Consider the following 21131-nt stretch of genomic DNA (forward strand, 5'->3'; position numbering starts at 1 on the left):
TGTGCAAACCAATATGAACTCATTTAAATATAAACCACAGGAGAGTTATAATCTTTATTTAAAATTTATGAGTACTACTTGTTTAAAACCAACTGATTAAAATCTTGAATACATCTCTGTGAACTGTCAATTATAATATTAATGAAATTAATATGGACTATGAAGATAAAATGGGTAGGGGGCAGCAAGAAGAACGGAGGATTGAAACTAAATTACAAGATCAGATGCAATAAGAACAGTGTAAGACATCTGGCATCTTTCTTTCCTTTTAATGAAGGTGAAATTCCTATAACATAAGTAACATAACTGTGCACCTCATACAGTGCACAGTTCAATGATATTTAGTACTGGTTTATTATGTCTATGCTGTGTTAAAACATTTTGTTATTCACAAAAGAGATCCTCAAACCCCTTTCAGCAAAGTTACAAGTTTATTTCCCACCAGAGTTTGACAACTACTAATCTCTCTTCCACAATGGAGTCATGTGGCCTTCTCTATACATTTTAGAGAAGTAAAATCAAAGAATGTGTAACCTTTTAATTTTGGCTTTTTTAACTTAGCATGGTGCTTTCCACTGGACGTGAATACCATATTTTATTCAGCCATCCATGATTTATAGGTTTTTGCAGTTGTTTCCTCTCTGCTGCTATTACTCACAATACTGCTACAAGTAGCTACATACAGATGTTTGTTTGAATCCCTGTCTCAGTTCTTTGGAGTAGCTTTCTATGAACAGAACTAATGAATCAGAGTAATTCTGCTTAGCTTTGAAAATTACCCAGAAAACTTCATCCAAAAATCATCTAAAAATTACAGTAGAATTTTCAGTCACTTTTGTAATTTTGGTCTCAAAAAGATCAAAGAGAAAATATGGTTAACAAAATCTATAGATGAAGAAATAGTCTTAAATAACAAATTACATGCATGGAGTTTTTAGTAGTTTTATGACTAGTCCTTAAAAGTCTTATATCCCTTCAGCAAAAAATAAGTACTGTAATTAAAGCAATATAATTAATATGGACCAGGAAGAGCGGGTAAGGTGCTAAGCCTTGCATATGCTTAAGGTGTGATCCATGCCCCCAGCACCCCAAGCCCCACCCACAGTGATCTCTGAGTAGCCAGGCATGAGTTCAACCTTATAAGTGATAAGAAAAAATATATGATTAACTATATGAATGATTTGGATGATGAGACAGTAAAGGGAAACACTAAACAAAGAATACAAACTAGAAAAAAAATCAATAGAAAACCAAAATATGCAAACCCTGTTGAAGATAATAACAATCTACACTCAGACCCATGTCTGCTGAAAAGACTGAGGATATATATAGTGTGTGCTGAACAGAAATATAAGTGAATATAAAATTTAAAGGTACACAGAACTGATGATTTCTTCAGCTGCATGATTTCTGTGTTTCTGTTTATTTACTCATGTTATTTTTACCTCCAACTTACTTTTTCGTTTATCTGCCTGTTAAACACTTCACATTTCAGTTCCCTTTTGAGCTGTTAGAGGAGATTGAAAGTAGCAGTTAAAGCCGGTTATGCCCAGTAGCCAAGGCAAATTTTGTTTACAAGATACTCCCTGTTACAGTGTTTGCACTGTCTAAATAACAGGCAATAAAATCTATCAGCTGTGAACCTCCCTTTGTAAATGAACAGACTATTTTAGTCAGTATGTTCTGCTGAATAGTCTTTCAAAGGCAATGCGTATATAAGAAATTTTCAAATATAAATGAACTGTAGGTATATATTGAATCAATGGCCATATAGTTGGAAAGCTGGAACTCTATAAGTTTATATATATATATATGTATGTATGTATATACACACACATATATATGTGTGTGCATGTGTGTGAATGTATGCATATATGTGTATGTGTATATATGTATATATACACACATATGTATGTATATGTACACATGTGTATATGTATATATAGAGATAGAGATAGATCTTATTTAGATATGTAGGAACTATTTTTATGAAATCTTAATATTGATTTTTAATAACAAGCTACCTTAAAGGTGTGATTTAAATTGTTTTTTTAGTGGGGCCGGAGCAATAGCACAGAGGGTAGGGCGTTCGCCTTGCACGCGGTTGACCCGAGTTCGATCCCCAGCATCCCATATTGTCCCCCAAGCACCGCCAGGAGTAATTCCTGAGTGCAAAGCCAGGAGTAACCCATGAGCATCGCTGGGTGTGACCCAAAAAGAAAAAAAAAAGATAAATTGTTTTTTAGTGAATAAAAGTTTTTCTTTTAAAATTTACTTAGGGAATGTAAATGGTAAGAGAGACACAGGAATTTTTCAAGAGAAAATACAGGCTTCTCCAGAGAGCGAAATAACAAGAGTTTATATCTCAAGTTAAGATGAGGTCAACTTCTAGAGTGGAGAATGAGCCCTAACCTAAATATTTTTTAAAATAATTTATAGGCCTGGATATAAATGAATATTGTGATACATGTTGGAAGGAATTAAATGTACAGATTACTCAAAGACATCTTAAAGGAGATCTAGAACTTAGATTGCATGTCAAAGAATTCTGAAAATATTAAGTATAGGAAAGATTGAAGGAGAAAGAGTAAAGATCATTTACACATCAGAGGAAGAATTGACAGGTTCATTTAAGTTAATAATTGAATTAATGGGGCCAAAGACTTTTGTGAATAAGTCATTTGCCTTGCACACTAGCAGCCTTGGTTTGAACCCTTACCAGGAATGAACCATGAGCTCAGAGCCAGAATTGAACCCTGAGAACACTAAGTGTGGAACAAAAGGAAAACAAATTAAAAAAAAAAGAACAATTGAGTTAACAGTTGAAAATAAAAAATGGGTAGAAATGTGAAAAACAAGCTTTCAAAAGTTCATGGAAGCAAAGCAAACTAGTTTTACTCATTGGAGCAGTCCCTGAAGCTTAAAAAAATTTTGCTTAATAAATTAAGATCAAAATAAGATCAATTTTATACATGTTGACAATTGAGAGAATGACAAATGGTCAAAGAAATAAGTAGCACATATAGAGATTATAGCTTCTTAAATGCTGGGATGAAAAGCTAAGAATATAAATAAGGCAATAGAGATGATGGAATAGAAAAAATACAATAGAAAATGAATAGAAATAGAATAGAAATAAGGGGAATAGAAAAAGAAGGGAAGATAGTTGACATTTTAAATGAGTAATTTTTTTCTAACTTTACTATTCTTGACACTATTGTGTGAGAGCACATGTAGCACATGTTTTTGTATTAAAGATGAGGACATTGAGAGGTTTTAAGATTTGCACCAGTGGCATTTATAATATATATATACATATACATATATACATACACATATATCCTTTCCTTTTAAATTTTGTCTTAAGAATTTCACATGATTTACCCATTTGTGACACATTACTGGAACCTTTAGCTGATTGACACAATCTTGTTTGATACTTAAGGAACATGGTAGTTTGTAAGCCAATGGAAAATTTATCAAAACTCTCAGCAATTTTTGTTTCTTTCCTAGACCCTCTGAATTCTACAGCCCTACACCATTGTCTACTTGCCATAGCTTTCATCATTTCTCAAAATCTAAAAGTTACAATGTAGAACCTGCTCTGGTTTTAGAACAAAGAATTTAATTTCTTTGTTATCAACTTTATTTTTCACTTTCCTTTATCAAATTTGTTATTTTTGTTCTATTCATTACTGCTCTATTTCAATGGCTTCTGCCTTTTTCCCATCAGATTCTTAAAATTATTTCTTTTTAAGACAGACTCTGTCGTGCCCCCTTCTGCATATATTGCACTACAAAATTTATAAATGTGTCAGTGATTTTTAAAAGTCTCGTTCTGAGAATACTCATGTACACCTACTTTATCTTTAACAGTTTAAATCTCTTTGCGGGAAAGACAGTGTACAAATGTCAGTTGCTTTCTGATGTAGTAATTTGAGATTAAATGAGGGGAAAAAACCCTGTGGCAGTATTGAACAGCACTTAAAAAAAAAAGCAGATTTAACGAGTTCAAGCAATTTCAGTTTTAAGATTTTTTTCTCCTTGAGATCTTTTCTCCTCATATTAAACTATTTTGACAGACTAGCAATGAAAAGAAAAGGAAGATGTTAAGTGCTACAGCCAATCGGATTTCCCTATTGTAGAAAATGATTTTTACTTTTAAGAATCAATACCAAAAATGTTCTTGTAAAAACCCTGTGTTTTAGCTGTCACCAAAGATGTTTTTCCTACATTTCGTATTCTGTTCAGATTTTTTTCAATGCTGTTCTAGTTGAACAGCTTGATAGTCTAATAAAGTTGCTTGTCACATAAAATCTGAGTATATAACCACCAAGAAAGCAATTTTGTAGGAAACCATTCCAAAAGGTAAGCATTTATTAAATGAATATTAAAATAGTATAAGAAATTATATCTAGAGGAGCCATGAATAATACTAATATATTTTGAAGTTTAGAGTTCAGTATCTATACCATTACCAATAAGTGCTTTCAGAGTAGGATAACATTAGAATAAATGAGAAGCACAGATTATCAGATTCATAAAACTTTTAAAATAAAGATATAGGGCTTAGAAAAATAGTGCCCGGGTTAAGTTACTTTCCTGCACACAAAGAATTACTTTGTGCAATTCTTGAGCACTTACAGGAGTCAGTCCTGAGCAAGAGCCAGTAATTAGCAGTGAGCACTACAAGGCATGACCCACAAATCAAAAAGAAATAAAATAGTCTTGCTTGTCGAGTCTTTGTTCTCTCTTAAACAAGAATCTTGCTTGCTTGTCTCTTTTCTTCCCTTTCCTAATAAGGAGAAGTATAAACAGGCACTTCTTCCTTATGGAGGTCAAGGGCTTATTTGATACCTTCTTCCCTCTTTTGTCTCGTGGTATTTCATAGACAACGAGATCATCGTGTAGCTACCCTTTCCCCTCTGACTAATTTTACTTAGCTGATGCCCTCCCGTTCCTTCCATATTGCTGGAAGTGCATGATGATGTTGTCTTTACTTAGAGCCGAATAGTATTCCACTGTGTGCGAATGTGTAAGTATGTTTATTTTTTTACGTATGAAAATTCTATCTTTTGTTACCAAATATCTTTGGACATTTAGTTTTATTCCTCATGGTGGGGGGGGCAGAGAGTGTACTTTGTCGACACCCACCCAGCAGTGCTCAGGGCTTACTCCTGGCCCTATGCTCAAGAACTACTTCTGGAGGGTTCAGGGAACCATATGGGGTACCAGGAATCCCACCCAGCTTGGCTGTGTGCACGGTAAATGCCCCACTGCTGTTCTACTCTCCTGGACCCCATTTAGGTTATTGCTATGCCCTAGTCATCGTACTCAGAGGTACAACCAACCAAGGTAGGAAGATCTATATTTTGAATTAAGTTTTTGTGCTTTTGGGGTCAATACTTTTGTGGAATCGCTGGGTCAAATGGAAATTTTATCCCTACATTTATGAGAAATGTCCACACTGTTTTCCATAGAAGTTGAAACAAATATGGAAAAAAAGTTATTTTTTCACCTTATTTTTTTCCAAAACTGATTGTCTCTGCTCTTTGTGATATATACCATTTTCACTGACTTGAAAGGATAGCACATTTTGTTTATTTTCTGACATGACAAGTGACTGACAACAGTCTTGTATATGACTCATGGCCATCTTTACATCTTTCTGAGAAAAGTGTTTAGTAATCTACTCTCCATTTTTGTATAGGTAACTGGCCTTTTTGTTGAGGTTTGGCATTCTCTGTGTATTTTCAATATTGGTCTTTTATGTGATATTTGGTGCAAATACTTTCTTCTATTAGCAATTTTTTCCCTCACCCATATTTTTCTACCATAAAAAAATTTTAGTTGATGTCCTACTTGTTTGTTTTTATTTTATTTTCTATTGAAATCAAACTGTTAAAGATATTTTAGTTGCCTGGAGCAATAACACAGCCAGTAGGGTGTTTGCCTTGCACGCAGCCAACCCAGGTTCGATTCCCAGCATCCCATATAGTCCCCCGAGCACCGCCAGGAGTAATTTCCGAGTGCAAAGCCAGGAGTAACCCCGGTGCATTGCCAGGTGTTTTTGCCTATGGTTTCCTCGATGCATTTTATAAATTCTAATTATTCTTCAAGTTCTTCAATCTGCTTTGAGTTGACTTACATGAATGGAGTGAAAAATGGTTCCATTTCATTTTCACATGAGGCTGTCTAGGTTTCCCAACACCATTTGCAAAAGAGGCTCTTCTTACTCCATTCCCTGCTGAAAGCTTCTTTGTTGTATACTAACTCTCCATAAATCTCTGGATTTATCTCTGGGCCTTCAAATATGATCCTTCCGTTGGTTTCAGAGCCTGTCTTTATTTCAATACCACACAGATTCAATTACTTGTTATAGTTTTATTTTATAATATAAAATGAAGAAAAAATTACCTCCCACCTGCTTTTTCCTTCTTTTCACCTTGACCATACAGGGGGATATAGGATTTTTTATTACAAATTTTTAGTTTGTTTTAAGCCCTTGAAATATGTTATCAGAATTTTGATGGGGATTACATTGAATCTATACAATGCTTTGAGTAGTGTGGCCATTATTCTTCCATTCCATGAACTGAGAATATTTTTCTCCTTACTAACAATGTCTTCTGCTTCTTTCTGTAGTATTAACAGTTTTTGATATGTAAGTCTGACATTCTTTCTAATACTGCTTCATAGGTATATGATAATTTGGACATGATTTTAAAAGAAAGGGTTTGTCTTTCTATTTCTTCTCATAGCTTATATGTACATAAAAATGCAACAGATTTCTGTGTACTTATTTTGAAACCTGCTACCTTGTTATATTGACTTATTATTTATAGGATTTATTTTTAAGAGAGACTTCAGAAGGATTTTCTAAGTATGTTATCAAGCCACCTGAAGATACTTGTGATTTAACCTTAACTTTTCGAGTATAGAAATCTCTGACTTCTTTTTTTCTTATCTGAGTTCTGTGGTGAGGACTTCTTAGATTACACTGAATAAAAGTAGAGAGAACATTTTTTTCGTTGTGTAAAGGGATTGAACCAGTGTCAGCTGCTTGCAAGACAAGTATCGTAACTCCTTTATCATCTTTTCATTCCTGCCCCCCCAAGTGGTTTATTAAGTTATTTTTCAATGACATTTTTGATTTACAATACTAAGGAATTTAAATTTTCTAATTTCACATGTATGTATCTGTGTAATAATCACCATTCTTTCGAGCAAAATTCCAGTGTTATCCACTATCAAAATTAACTCCTTTTCACTTCATCCATCCCCTCCCCTTTCTTCAGGTAACTGTGGTTTTCCCTGAATCTAGGGATTAGTTTGTGATTCCTAGCCAGTTCCTTGGCTAAAGTAATTCATATGCCACCTGAGATTAAAACTATCCCACAATAATCTTCTTGTTTCATTTGCATAATCATCTGAATTTCATTCATTTTTCCTCCAAAGATACAAGTTCATCTTTACTAAATAGAGATATATTAAATTGTGTATCTATAGTATAACTTCCTCTTCAGTCATTTGACCATGGCTATATTTATGTTAGCTCCATGTATTGACTCTTGTAAAAAAGCTGCTGTGAACACAGGGCTGCAAATATTTTTCTGAATTAGCAATCATTATTCTTTAAATAAATGTGTGGGAGTGGTTTACAATGTGGGAATTGGATAAAATATAAATTACCTTTTAAAAGAAACACTACTTTTCTTATTGAATCACCTTGTGGAGAGTTACAAAGCTTTCTTTCAGGCTTAAGTCTCAGTTACACAATGCTCAAACACCCATCCCTTCACCAGTGCGCATATTCTACCACCAAAAACCACAGTAAACCTCCCCCCCAACCCCTCACATCCCCAGCCCCCCGCCCCGCTTGTGTAGCTGATAAATTTCACTTTACTTTCTCTTAACTTTGATTATGTTCAATATTTCAACAAAAACTCACTATTATTGTTTGGAGTACTCCCCCACAAAGTCAGACCTGCTGGAAAGGAAGCATTTGATAATTTGTTTTCCATTGCTGAGAATGAAGAGACATGAGGTCGTGTGACTGCAATAGCGACCACGGGTTTTGTATTTCTGTATTTTAGTATTTTGGAACTAAGTCCAGAGAAATTTCTGCCAGAAACTCTACTTTTATAAAGGTTGCACTAATTTACATTCCCACCAACAGTTCAGCAGTTCTTTACTTTTCTGCATCATCACTGACACCAGTTTCCAAACTTTCTAAAATTGCTCATTCTCGTAGGTATAAAATATTGACTTATAATATTAATAACAACAACTAATAACAACTATGCTGATATGTTTTCTTGTGTCTATGAGACATCTCTATGTATTCTTTAGAGAAGTATCTATTTTTGTATTCTGCCCCTTCGTTTTCATTGAATTGAAATTTATATTGTTGAAGCATTGTGTGATTTCTCTATATATTTTGGAAAACGATCACTGAAAATATTTTTCATGCACAAATTAACTGGTAATTAACACATTATCTCTTTGTTTTTGTAAAGTACCTTTTACACTGTATACAAAAATTTTAATCAATGTTGGGCCATTTATTTATTTTCTGTACGTTTCATTTTTTTTTTTTTTTTACTTTTTGCTTTTTGATTGATACTCAGCGTTGCACAGGGGTTACTCCTGGCTTATGCACTGATGAATTACTCCTGGCGGTGCTCATACACTCAGGAATTACTCCTGGCAGTACTCCTGTATGGGATGCTGGGAATTGAACCCAGGTCAGCTGCATGTAAGGCAAACACCCTATTCACTGTGCTATCGCTCCAGCCCCTACATTTTATTTTGTTTTCCTTGCCAATGAATTTGAGTCCCCAAACATATTTCTGATGTTGAGGTATTAGAATGCTTCACCTTTGTTTTCTTTTATGTATTTAATGGATTCATGTCTAATAGCAAAGGATGTATTTCATTTTAAGATAGTTGTTGTATATGGCTTTAAATAATGACCACATATGATTTTTTACAGGTACTGTCACATTTTCTAAATTAATTTGTTGAAAAGATGATTTTTTCCTTTTTATGGACAAGGTGTTTTTAGAATAGATTTGGCATTATTATGAAGTGGGTTTATTTCTGGATTTTGATTATATTTAATTGTTCTGTCTACCTGATTTTGCTTCAGTACTACACTTTTTCTATATTTTCTATAAACTATATTCCTTTAGAATATAGTTTAAATAAAAGAAGTGTGATTTTTTAATTATCATTCAGAATTACTTTAAATATTTGTAGTCTTGGTGTTACAAAAATTTTATAATATTTTGTTCTATTTTCTTGTAAAATACCATTGGTACTTTGTGAGAGATGTTCTGGTTACAAAGCCAATCCATGATTCTGTTGATTTCTATGCAAAACAATAATTTGGAGAAAAGAGATTTATATTGAATTCTAATTGCGTAAAAAATAAAAATCTGGAATAAAACTTAATACAGTATGTAAAAGATTTATACACTAAAATCTATAATATTTCTGAATTAAATGAAGAAGATACATTGAATTGTAAAGATACTGTGTACTCTTAGGTTCAGTTTCTATATTTTAGTAATAAACTAGGTTGCTCATCAATTTGCTCAAGTGGGCACCAGTAATATCTCCATTGTGAGGCTTGATATGCATTTTTGGCATATCAAATACACCATTAATAACAATGGTAGTTTGCTATGCTCTGCCGTGCAATTAAATTAGGTAGTGAAAATAATGTTTTTTAATTTTAGAAACCTATTGAGTACATTGAAAGCCCCAGGTTAGTTCATTAGAAATTAGAAAAGGTGTAACTACTTCACAATGACTAATATTGAAAATGAAATCATTAATTTATATTAGCTACTAAGTATTTGTTATTATTTGATGCAAGCTAATTTATAAATAATTATTTTAAAATACTAACTCTGGGATTTTTATTGTTGATTATTTTTATTTTTGGTAATTTAAGGTATACCAATAAGTTGAACTCTCAAATTATTTTAAAGACCGCGAGTAGAAAGTGAGAGTATTTAACAGACTCATTCATTTTTTCAGGGAGACAAAAAGTTATCCGATGACGATCACTAAGACTGACATAGCAACAAACAAAATCACTGTGGTAATGGCATCACAATAGTTTCCCAGTTGACATTATAGTAGAAATTTAATATTATAATAAATCAATCTCACATTCTATCATTTTTTTCTATCAATATCAATGTTGTTTTTTTTTTTTGCTTTTTGGGTCACACCCAGAGATACACAGGGGTTATTTCTGGCTCTGTACTCAGGAATTACCCCTGATAGGGCTCAGGAGACCATATGAGATGCTGGGAACTGAACCTGGGTCGACCATGTGCAAGGCAAATGCCCTACCTGCTGTGCTATCTCTCCAGGCCCTCTATCAATGTTTTTTTAAAAAAACTTTTGCAACAGAAGAATGAGAATAGATATACTTTTTCATTCATATAAAAATAAATTTAGTGATAACTTGATAAATACTGATACATAATATAAATATTATGTGTAACAGAAATGTAAGTTAATTTTATTTTCACTGTATCACTTCATTCCACTCTTCATCGATTTAATCAAACAGGTGCCAGTAACATCTCCATTCATCCCAGCCCTGAGATTTTATCAGCCTCTCCTTACTCGTCTTTCCTAAGTTAATTATATGTTGCATAATGGCTTCCAACACATTATGAACAATTTAAATTTTTTGTTATTTAAAACACATTGTATCTATATTTTGCAAATACAACTACATAACTCAATAATTCATGATAAAATAAATAATTAATGGATGGTACATATGCTATAAAATATGGGCCAGTGATATTCAAATTTCAGAACTTAATTATGACTCTTTATTGACCTAAAGTTTGCAAACAAGAATAAATAAAATTTATTTTCAATAACAAGAATATATGTAAATATGTTATTGCAAGACTATTTATAATCACTGATCTTTTAAAATTGCCATCCACAATCATTTTGAGATAGATTAACCTAAAAATATAATCGACATATACACGAATTAATTTGTGCATTGACTGATATGTCAGATATTTCTTTTTCTAGTGTATTTTATTCTCAAACTTTTTAACAAGATCAAACTCATCAAAACAATATGACATTTTGACAAGCACCTGTTTACTTCTCTTTGTTTTCTTGTTCTGATTCACTGGTCTGAAGAAGTCTGCATTTAAGTAGTCAAGGGCACATTTAGACAGTACACCAAACCTACCATCTTATTATAACTCTCATTATTACATAGAGTCAATAGAATTTTCAATATGTGCATGATATTATTTAAGAACCAGTGAATTTTAAGATATATATGGAGAATAAAGATTGTTGTTGCATGTTGAGTATTCCCAAGGTTACTGAACAATCAATGAATTATTATAGTTGCACAATGTACTAAGATAAAAATATGGCTGTGAAAAAGATCAATGTAGTTTATGAAAAGTAATGTATAAATAAAATTGTTGAATTTTATTGATACAGAAACTTCTTCCTGGATAATATATCTTTTCCTACATCACTATTTTACAGACTCTCAAGCAAATAATATACATTAGAAAGAATATGAATAATTTAAGGTTAAATTTTTCACTCAACCTTTTAAGTACAATAACATTTATATTTTAGACAAAGTACATTGTTAGGATGTCATTGAATTAGGTAGAGCCCATCTGCCATTACAAAAAAAATGTAGATGAGCTCTATCCATTTTCTATATTTCCTTGATTTTACATGAGTTCTGCATTTTGAATGCTGATTCTCATAAAGCATAAAAGAACAATTATATTTTTTCTACCAATAAAGAGTAAAAGCACAATTATTTTTTGCTACTACATTCATTGAAGTTGAGTTGGGTTAACACCTTGGAATGAGTAAAATAACTTGTTTAAGTTTATTGGAACTATCTCTTCTTAGATTTATATGCTTACTTTATTTGCTAACACTTCCCAGAGAATGTACAAATGATCAAGAAATTTTAAAAATAAAAAAAACTGTGTATCACTAATCTTCAGAGAGATTCTGGAGAATCTCCTGCCCCCTCACCAGGCTGTCTTAAATGAGGCCCCACAGAGAGGGGCAAATTGAGTCTCCCTCCCAGCCCCAAGCAGAACCCCAGCAGCCAAAAACCTCAAGAACCCAACCACAACCATGCTCAAGGCCATGCTCCATATGCTTGGATGAGCCTCACTCATGAAGGAACCAACAGAGGAACCCAGGTTTGCAGAACTGTGGCTGAAATCTCCAAGCCTGCTTGGTCAGGACTGGGCTTCCTCCACCCAGGTCCCCAGTTTTCCAGTAGCTTGGCTGTGACACCCACAAACTGTCCCCGGCACAGCATAATCCCATCAACAGCTAAGATCCAGAGACTATAAAACAAAGCTACCCAGAAGACAGTGATGCAGAATCTCGCATGGCAGAGACAGGCAACGTTCCGTGGCATATTTGATATGCCAAAAACAATAACAATAATGGGTCTCATTTCCCTGATCCTGAACATGACAGGGACGAATGGAAATGTTACTGGTGCCTGCTTGAGCAAATCAATAAACAACAGGACGACAGTTATGCAGTGAATCTTCAGAGAAATACCAGTACAAATCTCACTAAACAAGCATCTTGCTCCCCTTAGATTGCATCTTATCAAAAACACAGGGAATTGCCAGAGAGAGAGAGTAAAAGAAGGAAGCACCTCTCTTGGTGTTAGCCCTGAGACTGCATATGATATGGTCTCTTAAGTACACCAGGGTTCAATCCTCAGCACAGATTCAGGAAGAACCCCACTCAACACCACCCTGCCTCGCCAAAACCAACTAACTACACAAGAACAAATGTTAGCTGGAACTTGAAGAAAAGAGAGAAACTCTTGGACTGGAGTGATAGCACAGCAGAGAGGGTGTTTGCCTTGCACGCAGCCAACCTGAGTTTGATTCCCAGCATCCTATATGGTCCTCTGAGTACCATCAGGAGTAATTCCTGAGTGCAGAGTCAGAAGTAACCCCTGTGCATCGCTGGGTGTGACCCAAAAAGAAAAAAAAAAGGAAAAGAGAGAAACTCAACAGGATGTGTGGGAATGTAATTTGATACACCTGTTATATAAACAGATTGTAGACATGGTTAAAAAGGGGGATAGCTCACAATTCACTGATTGTAATTCAATATTTAAGCAATTTACTTAATCTAAGAAAAGGAAACACTGTCTTTAATATAGCTCCATTGGTATGCAAATGATGAAAAGAAGGAAGAAGGAAAGAAGGAAGGAAGGAAGGAAGGAAGGAAGGAAGGAAGGAAGGAAGGAAGGAAGGAAGGAAGGAAGGAAGGAAGGAAGGAAGGAAGGAAGGAAGGAAAAAAGGAAAAAAGAAGGTAGGGAGGTAGGGAGGCAGGGAAGAAAGGAAGAAGTGAGAGAGGGAGGGAGGGAAGGGGGGAGGGAAAGCTTCTATAAACATGTCCTGTCTATGTGGTGAGAACTGAAATAATTTGGTCCTCTAAGTGAAGACCCAAAGAAAGAAATTGTTATTCATTCACTCCATTTTGATTTACTTTGTCCTCCTGTGTACAGAGAATTAACCGGATCTCCTTCTTGCTTTAGTGGGTTTATTAAGAATATCTATAAAGTTTAAGTCCTTCTGGGTATATTTGTAGAAGGAAAAGAAAAATTGTACTGAAATGATTTTTCTATCTGCATTTACAGTAATTTTGCAGGGTGATTACCTCAACTGGACAGAGCACACACACTGAGCCTGGCAACGTGCGCACGCTGCCAGCCGCGAGAACTCTTAGAGCACTGGCACGGTCCCTGAACACCTTCTAAATATGCCAATGTTTTGGTCTCAACCTGACAATAAATGCCAGTTTTCTCTGATTATTCTATACCTTCTCAAAGTTGATCCGAGTCATGTGAAATACTAATTCTACACATATCATCACAAGAGCAATAGAAACAGACATTAGGATAAGTATGATACTTAATATTACTTACATTTCTTGATTTTTTAACCAGAACCACTATAGTTACTTTAAATATTATCCATTCTGAAAAGCCCATTTAAAAAAGAAAATAAGAACTGTGTCTTTGTCACACAAAATTGATTGCATGGCTGACCCAAACTTTTCAGGGATGTTCCCTTCAATTTTTAGATGAATATGCTTTTGAATATTCAGTGTATCACTACTCAATTATTCTCATGTTTTCTATGGAGAGGATATGAATCTTTTGATTGATCAGTTGACCTACAAGCCAGTTATTTGTTATCACCCATAAATTTATACTTAAGTTTTAAGACTAGATTATACTTAAGTTTGAAGAACTGTTTAATTGGATGGATTGAGTATATGGCCATAATTTAGGATGAGATAGGATTAGAGCATTTTCTAGTCTACAGTTTTTGTTTTCTGTGGATTATATTTCCAATGATTTCCAATTGGATTTCCAGTTCCAATTCAGAGACTTCACCCTGAAATCCATTTGCTCAGTTTATGTGGTACCACTGATGTCATTCCTTGTTAAATGTTACAAAGGAAGAAGAAAAAAGTTTCCTTGATTTTAACCACATTGTTTAACCATATTCTAATAAGAAGGACCCTCTGTCCTGAAAAGATGAAGTATCTTCCTGAGCAGATGGCTGCTTCTTTTTTTTTTGCTTTTTGGGTCACACCCAGTGATGTACAGGGGTCAGTCCTGGCTTATGCACTCAGGAGTTACTCCTAGCATGCTCGGGGGACCATATGGGATGCTGGGAATCTAACCTGGGTCGGCTGCGTGTGAGGCAAATGTCCTACCTGCTGTGCTATCTCTCCAGCACCTAAAATGTGTATTTTTAATATCAAATTTAGTCTTAATAGTTTCTGGCTGAAATTTTGAAATCTTGGAATTGTCTGTCCTGAGAATAAGAAAGGTTTATTTTTTTTAATTATGAAACTTCATCTTCTTCCCAAAGAAGAACATTTGGATAGTATTGGATCACAATCCCCAAATTATGAATGAATATAAGATGATATTCGTTATGAAAACAAACCAGCATAAATGTGATTGCTTTCTTTCAGAAGGTAATTGGTTGCTTTTAATAAAATACAAATGGAAATGTGTTCCTAAGAACAGCAAGTAGAAATTAAAGCAGGATGGGATTAAGAAAACAGTAAGGCCTGGGATAAAACAAATGAATCCCTGGGGCTGGAGCGATAGGACAGTGGGTAGGGCGTTTGCCTTGCACACAGCTGACCTGGGTTCGATTTCCAGCATCCCATACGGTCCCCCGAGGACTGCTAGGAGTAATTCCTGAGTGCAGAGCCAGGAGTAAGCCCTTTGCATCGCCTGGTGTGACAAAAAAAGAAAAAATGAAACATAAAAGACAAATGAATTCCTTGTACCACCTCAGAGGCCAACACAAACAAACAGAAGTCAGGAAAAGTCTCATTTCCTTTTACAGGAAGCAACTGGAAATGGAGTGGTCTAGAATGGAAGAGAGATGGTCCTCATCCAGGCCACGGAGATGCTCTGCAGAGCGGACTATGCTGTACACACCTCTGATGCAAGTGAATCCCACATGGAGGCAGGTGCTTTCCCAGGGCTGGAGAGGAGGAGGAGGAAAATCGGTCGATCTCAACTAAACTTGAGACATTTGAGCAATCTCTCAAAGAGAGAGCCTTCCCAACTCGAAACATTGGGATTGTTTTGTTCTCTCTTTCCAAATCAGAAAGCAAGACAATTTTAGAATATAAGTTCTCATCAGTTTTATGGAAGTATAATTATAATGAGCTATGAATATTCTCAGTTTGCAATGAGATATGTTTTAACCTGATTTATTTGCAAGATATACAATGAATAAATAACAAAGTTTTCATATTTTCCAAATGTTTATTATTATTATTATTATTTTTGCTTTATGGGTCACACCTGGCAATGCAGAGGGTTTCCTCCTGGCTCTGCACTCAGGAATCACCCTTGGGGGTGTTCAGAGTAGCATATGGGGTGCTGGAAATTGAACCCGGGTCTGCCATGTGCAAAGCAAACACCCTACCCGCTGTACTATTGCTCTAGCCCCATTTTATTATTGATTCCATTCTGCCTACTACTGATGCTCCAATAATTTCATATTATCAGGCATCTACTGATGCTTTCTATAGTAGAGATTACCTTGTATTTCCTAGTGCTAGATGTAATAGTACTTATTGGTAAAATAGAAAAAGACAAAATGAGGATAGCCAATATTGAACAATGCAATTCCTTAGAGCTTGAATTCCAAAACTCATAATATGAAGCTATAGAAGTGGCCGAGGGAATGTAGAGGCAGAATAGAGAGAGAAAGTGGTGTGAGGCTGTTGGTCCTTTGATAGTGGTGGAGTCTAGTAACAGTACACTAAGTAGTACCTACCCAGTACACTATTGTAACTGAATTTCCATATATATATTATACATATATATAATTATTGCCCTGGAGCAATAGCACAGTGGGTAGGGCTTTTGCTTTGCATGTGGCCGACTCAGGTTTGATTCTTCTGCTCCTCTCAGAGAGCCCGGCAAGCTACCAAGAGTATCTTGCTCACACGGCAGAGCCTGGCAAGCTACCCATGGCATATTGGACATGCCAAAAACAGTAGCAACAAGTCTCACAATGAAGACATTACTGGTGCCCGCTCCAAGAAATCAATGAGCAATGGGATGACAGTAATACAGTGATAATATACTAATCTCAATGATTATGCTTAGATTTTTTTTTTAATTTTCTGTTAAATTTCTCTTCCTTTGGTCTCATATGCACGGGATTAAGAGTCCTTATTGATAATGGAATGCATGCAACCTTGATGGATCTGCCAGGGATGATATAATAATAATTATATCATTGTTATTATTATTATTTACTGTTTTTTTTTAAAAATTCTGGGGCCACACCTGGTGATGTGGCTACTCAGTGACTACTCCTATCTTTGTACTCAGGGTTTACTTCTGGAAGTGCTCAAGTAACCACATGGCATGCCAGGGTCAAATCCAGGCCATCCACTGACAAAATGAGCACTCTATCCTCTTACTATCCCTCAAGTCCCTAATCTGGTATTTTAAATATGATGCTCCTCCAATCCATGATTAAATCTACCTGAAGTCCTATCTGTTCTTACATTGGATGTTGAGATTCAGTATTAGGCCACCTAAGTCTCTCGAGGGAAGGATATTAGAGAATGTGGTGATCATGTTTCTATGTCACTGTCACTGTCATCCCATTGCTCATAGATTTGCTCGAGTGGGCACCAGAAACGTCTCCATTATGAGATTTATTGTTACTGTTTTTTATTCCATGATCCATAGATTTTCAGTCTATAAAACTTTTCAATTAAGTAGAAGAGTCAACAACACAGGTTTTATAGACTGAAAATCTATGGATCATGGTATTAAAAACTTGAGTTAAATATTATGAAAATACTATTCAAAGCGATTTAGCACAAAAATGAAAACAAAAGATCCATTGTTCCAAATGGTTTATGTTGAGCGGCTGAAAAAGTTTTACTATTTTGTAAATGAGATATTATTTTTCCCTAACCGTCTTTCCTCCTGCTGTTTCCATCATTTTCAAGCAGAAGGTACTAGTATTGTTTATACAACATAGCAGAAAGTTCAAGATCATTGTGGTAGAGTGATGCAGAGGGGTTTGAGACAGTTTCAAAGAGAAGAAGTAAAAATAGACTGGCTTCTGTGTGTAGTTACTGAAATAAAAAAAAGTTGCAAAATATGATCATTGCAAAAGGTCGCATCATGTCAAGAAAAACTGCCTCTCTTTTTACACCTGGAAGTAAAAAATGATTTAAAAACAGCAACAATGTGTTTAGAAAACAAAAGTCTTGCTATTCCTGTGAAATAAATTAAATTTGGCAGATTTCAGGGACCAGTGAGATGGTGCACAGAAAGTCAGGTTCATACCTTTCACTTGGCTGACCCGATATCATCCCCTGCTCCCCATAAGTTTCTCCTGAGCCTGACAGGAGTGACCCCTGAACAAGATCTAGGAGTACCCCCTGTGCACAGCTGAGCATGGTCTAAAAAGACTGAAAGGTTAAAATAAGTTTATTGAAATGAATTTCACAAGTTTCATTTGACTATCCTCATCATCAGTATGATATGCTTTCCTTTAGCACTGCTCTAGAAATATTCAATCTGGCCCAGTTTATCATTATCATAAGTTCTATATTACAGTGCTTAACAATAATCAAAAAAAGGGGAAATGAGTTTATAATTAATGATATTCACTGGGGATAGGAGTGGGTAGGGCTCTTCTCTTGCACACAGCCAACCAGGGTTCTAGCCTCAGCACCACACATGGTCCTTCGGGCCCTGCCACCAGTGATCCCTGTGCAGAGTCAGGAGTAAGTCCTGAGCAACTTATTATTCCTTTGTGTTGCTCACAAAGGAAAACAACCAGTTACCATGTACTAGAGAGAGAAAAAGCCTTTTAATTTTTCTTTCTCCTCTTAGTTATTATACTTATTATTTATATTTAACAGATGACCATGAATCTAAGGAAAGTTAATTTATGATCGTTACTTGATTCCAGGCTCTCAGAAGACACACCTGGCTGTCTTCACTGGGACCCATCAGAGGAGATGGGTTGAGTTTCCCTCCCTGCCCTGAACAGAGCCCTGGCAGCCGGAGACCTCCAGAACCCAGCCACAGCCATGCTCAAGGTCTCTCGCCACACATGTGGACATGCCTCATGCATGAAGGAACCGGCAAAGGAACCCAGGTGTGCGGGACCCAGGGCTGAGATCTCCAAGTCTGCTTGGATCGGGACTGGGCCTCTTTCTGCCCAGATCCCCCATTTCCCAGTAGCTAGATGGTCACATGCAGAAACTGCCCCCAGCATCGTGTAATCCCTCAACAGTCAACATCAAGAGACTTTAAAACCAAGCTCCTGGAAGCTCGACATCTTATAGCCTCGTTCTTCCTCTCAGAGAACCTGGCAAACTACCAGGAGTTTCCTGCTCACATGGGAGAGCCTGACAAACTCCCTATGGCATATTCATATGCCAAAACCAGTAACAATGATGGGTCTCATGCCCCTAACCCTAAAAGAGCCTCCAATGCAACACCGTTGGGAAGGACGAGTAAAGAGAGGCTTCTAAAATCTCAGGAATAGGACGAATGGAGATGTTACTGAGACGGCTCAAGAAAATCAGCAATCAATGGGATGATGATGATGATGTTGATGATGATAATTGATTCCATACCTAAAATCAGAAAATTCAGATTAAAATCTAGTTTTGTATATTTCTATTATATGAATAATAGAAATATATTTTTGTTAACTGTTACTTCCATTAATTTTTACCCCAAATCACATTATTAGCTCTGATATTATTTGTTCAAAATTATTTTCTGTCCTTGTAACTAAGAGGTGATAATTATTTGTTGATTTTTTCTGTTTTTATTATCTGTGTGTGTATTCATGATAGAATGTAAGATTAGTCTATAGTTCTTTTTCATTTTATCAGTTTATTTAATAGGCTTTAATTATATTCCCAAATCACTGACTCTCTATTGGAAATGTAAATGATAATGTATATTAGTTCTATTTCAACACCTGTCCTTAGATAATATTAACATAAGTTTATCAACAAATAATTGTACTGTTCCTGAAGGGATTTAATTTAAATATATTAGAAATGCCATACGGGGGAAACACAGATCTGATTCCTAATTATTTAAATAAGCTGGATGCCGACGGTGGAACTTGGGCTGTTTTTATTCAAAAGAAATCTGCCTTTTGGCCAAGAGGACAGTACAGGGGTGAGGCAATTCCTCTGTCTGCATTCTGGCCTTAGTGAGCACCTGAACCACGTGTGGTCCTCCAAGCACCGCCAGCAGTCAACCTGAGCAGAGTCAGGAGTAAGCCCTGAGCACTTCTGGCAGTGCCCTACCCTCCTCCACAAATTAAATAAACAACTGAAAGGAGGAGGAGATGGAAAAGAAAACAAGTAAGTAAATTAATAAAGTTCATAGAATAATAAATTAATAATTTTACAAATAAGTAGTAAATAAGTAATGTTCATAGTGAGTGATAGCATGGTCCTGACAGTCAAAGACACGAACGTACTATTAGCTGATTTATCTCAGACATAGTAGTGACGTCCATGCTATAATTCAGACATATCAAGTGATCCTAGAGAGGGGGATATATGAAGAAAAGTGGCAGAGGTGAAGCTGGAGAGATAAGTATTGAAAAACTAGAGAGAAATTGTTTATTATTTCTGAAAAAGGACAGTGATTTAGAATCTCTGAAGAATGCTAAACACAAGCATATTATAAACATATGCATGGCTTCTTACTTTTCTCCTTGGTGGCTTACATCCAGGGGTAATTTTGTGCCATCAAATTGAAATTTTCTTATATTTACAATGACTCAGAGAATCTTTTACGACATAGTGAGGTGGTAACGTTCTCCATCTAAATCTTAGTTTACTCATGCATACTGAATACAACTAGGTGTCAGAAAGAAATGGACAAAGTATTTTTTTTTAATTTAAATTTTATTGAATCACCATGTGGAGGGTTACAAAGTTCTCAGGATTATGTCAGTTATACAGTACTCAAACACCCTTCCCTTCACCCGTGCCCATATTCCATCACCAACCACCCCATTATACCTCCCACCCCCTCCCGCCCCCCCAGTCCCCGCCCTTGTAAGTGATAAGTTTCACTTCGTTTACGCTTTATCTTGGTTACAGTACATGTTTCAACACATAACTCACTATTGTTTCTAGGGTTTCCCCCCCAAAAAGAGAAGACAGTCCCACTGTCAAGGAAGCATTTGATGGCTCTCCATTGCTGAGAATGTAGAGATATTAAGTCCCGCTGTTTGTTACATAACGTTTCTATTTTTTTTTCCCCCCTCGTCCCGTGCCACTGAGATCACGCCTGTTTAGTAATCACCACGCTGCCTGACAAAGGGAAAACAAACCAAAAGAGATGGTTATTTCTCGTCATCAGCCGGCGTGGGGCTCTGGCTTAGTTGATAGTCTGGTAGAATGTCTGCAAGCAGTTTCTGGAACCAAAAGTAATATGCTGGTATCGGCCCTGGCTCAAGATTCCACCAGCGTCCCGCTGTTCCAAGTACATAATAATTTAT

This window comes from Sorex araneus, chromosome 1 (assembly GCF_027595985.1).
Source record: "Sorex araneus isolate mSorAra2 chromosome 1, mSorAra2.pri, whole genome shotgun sequence".
NCBI classification, from domain to species: Eukaryota; Metazoa; Chordata; class Mammalia; order Eulipotyphla; family Soricidae; genus Sorex; species Sorex araneus.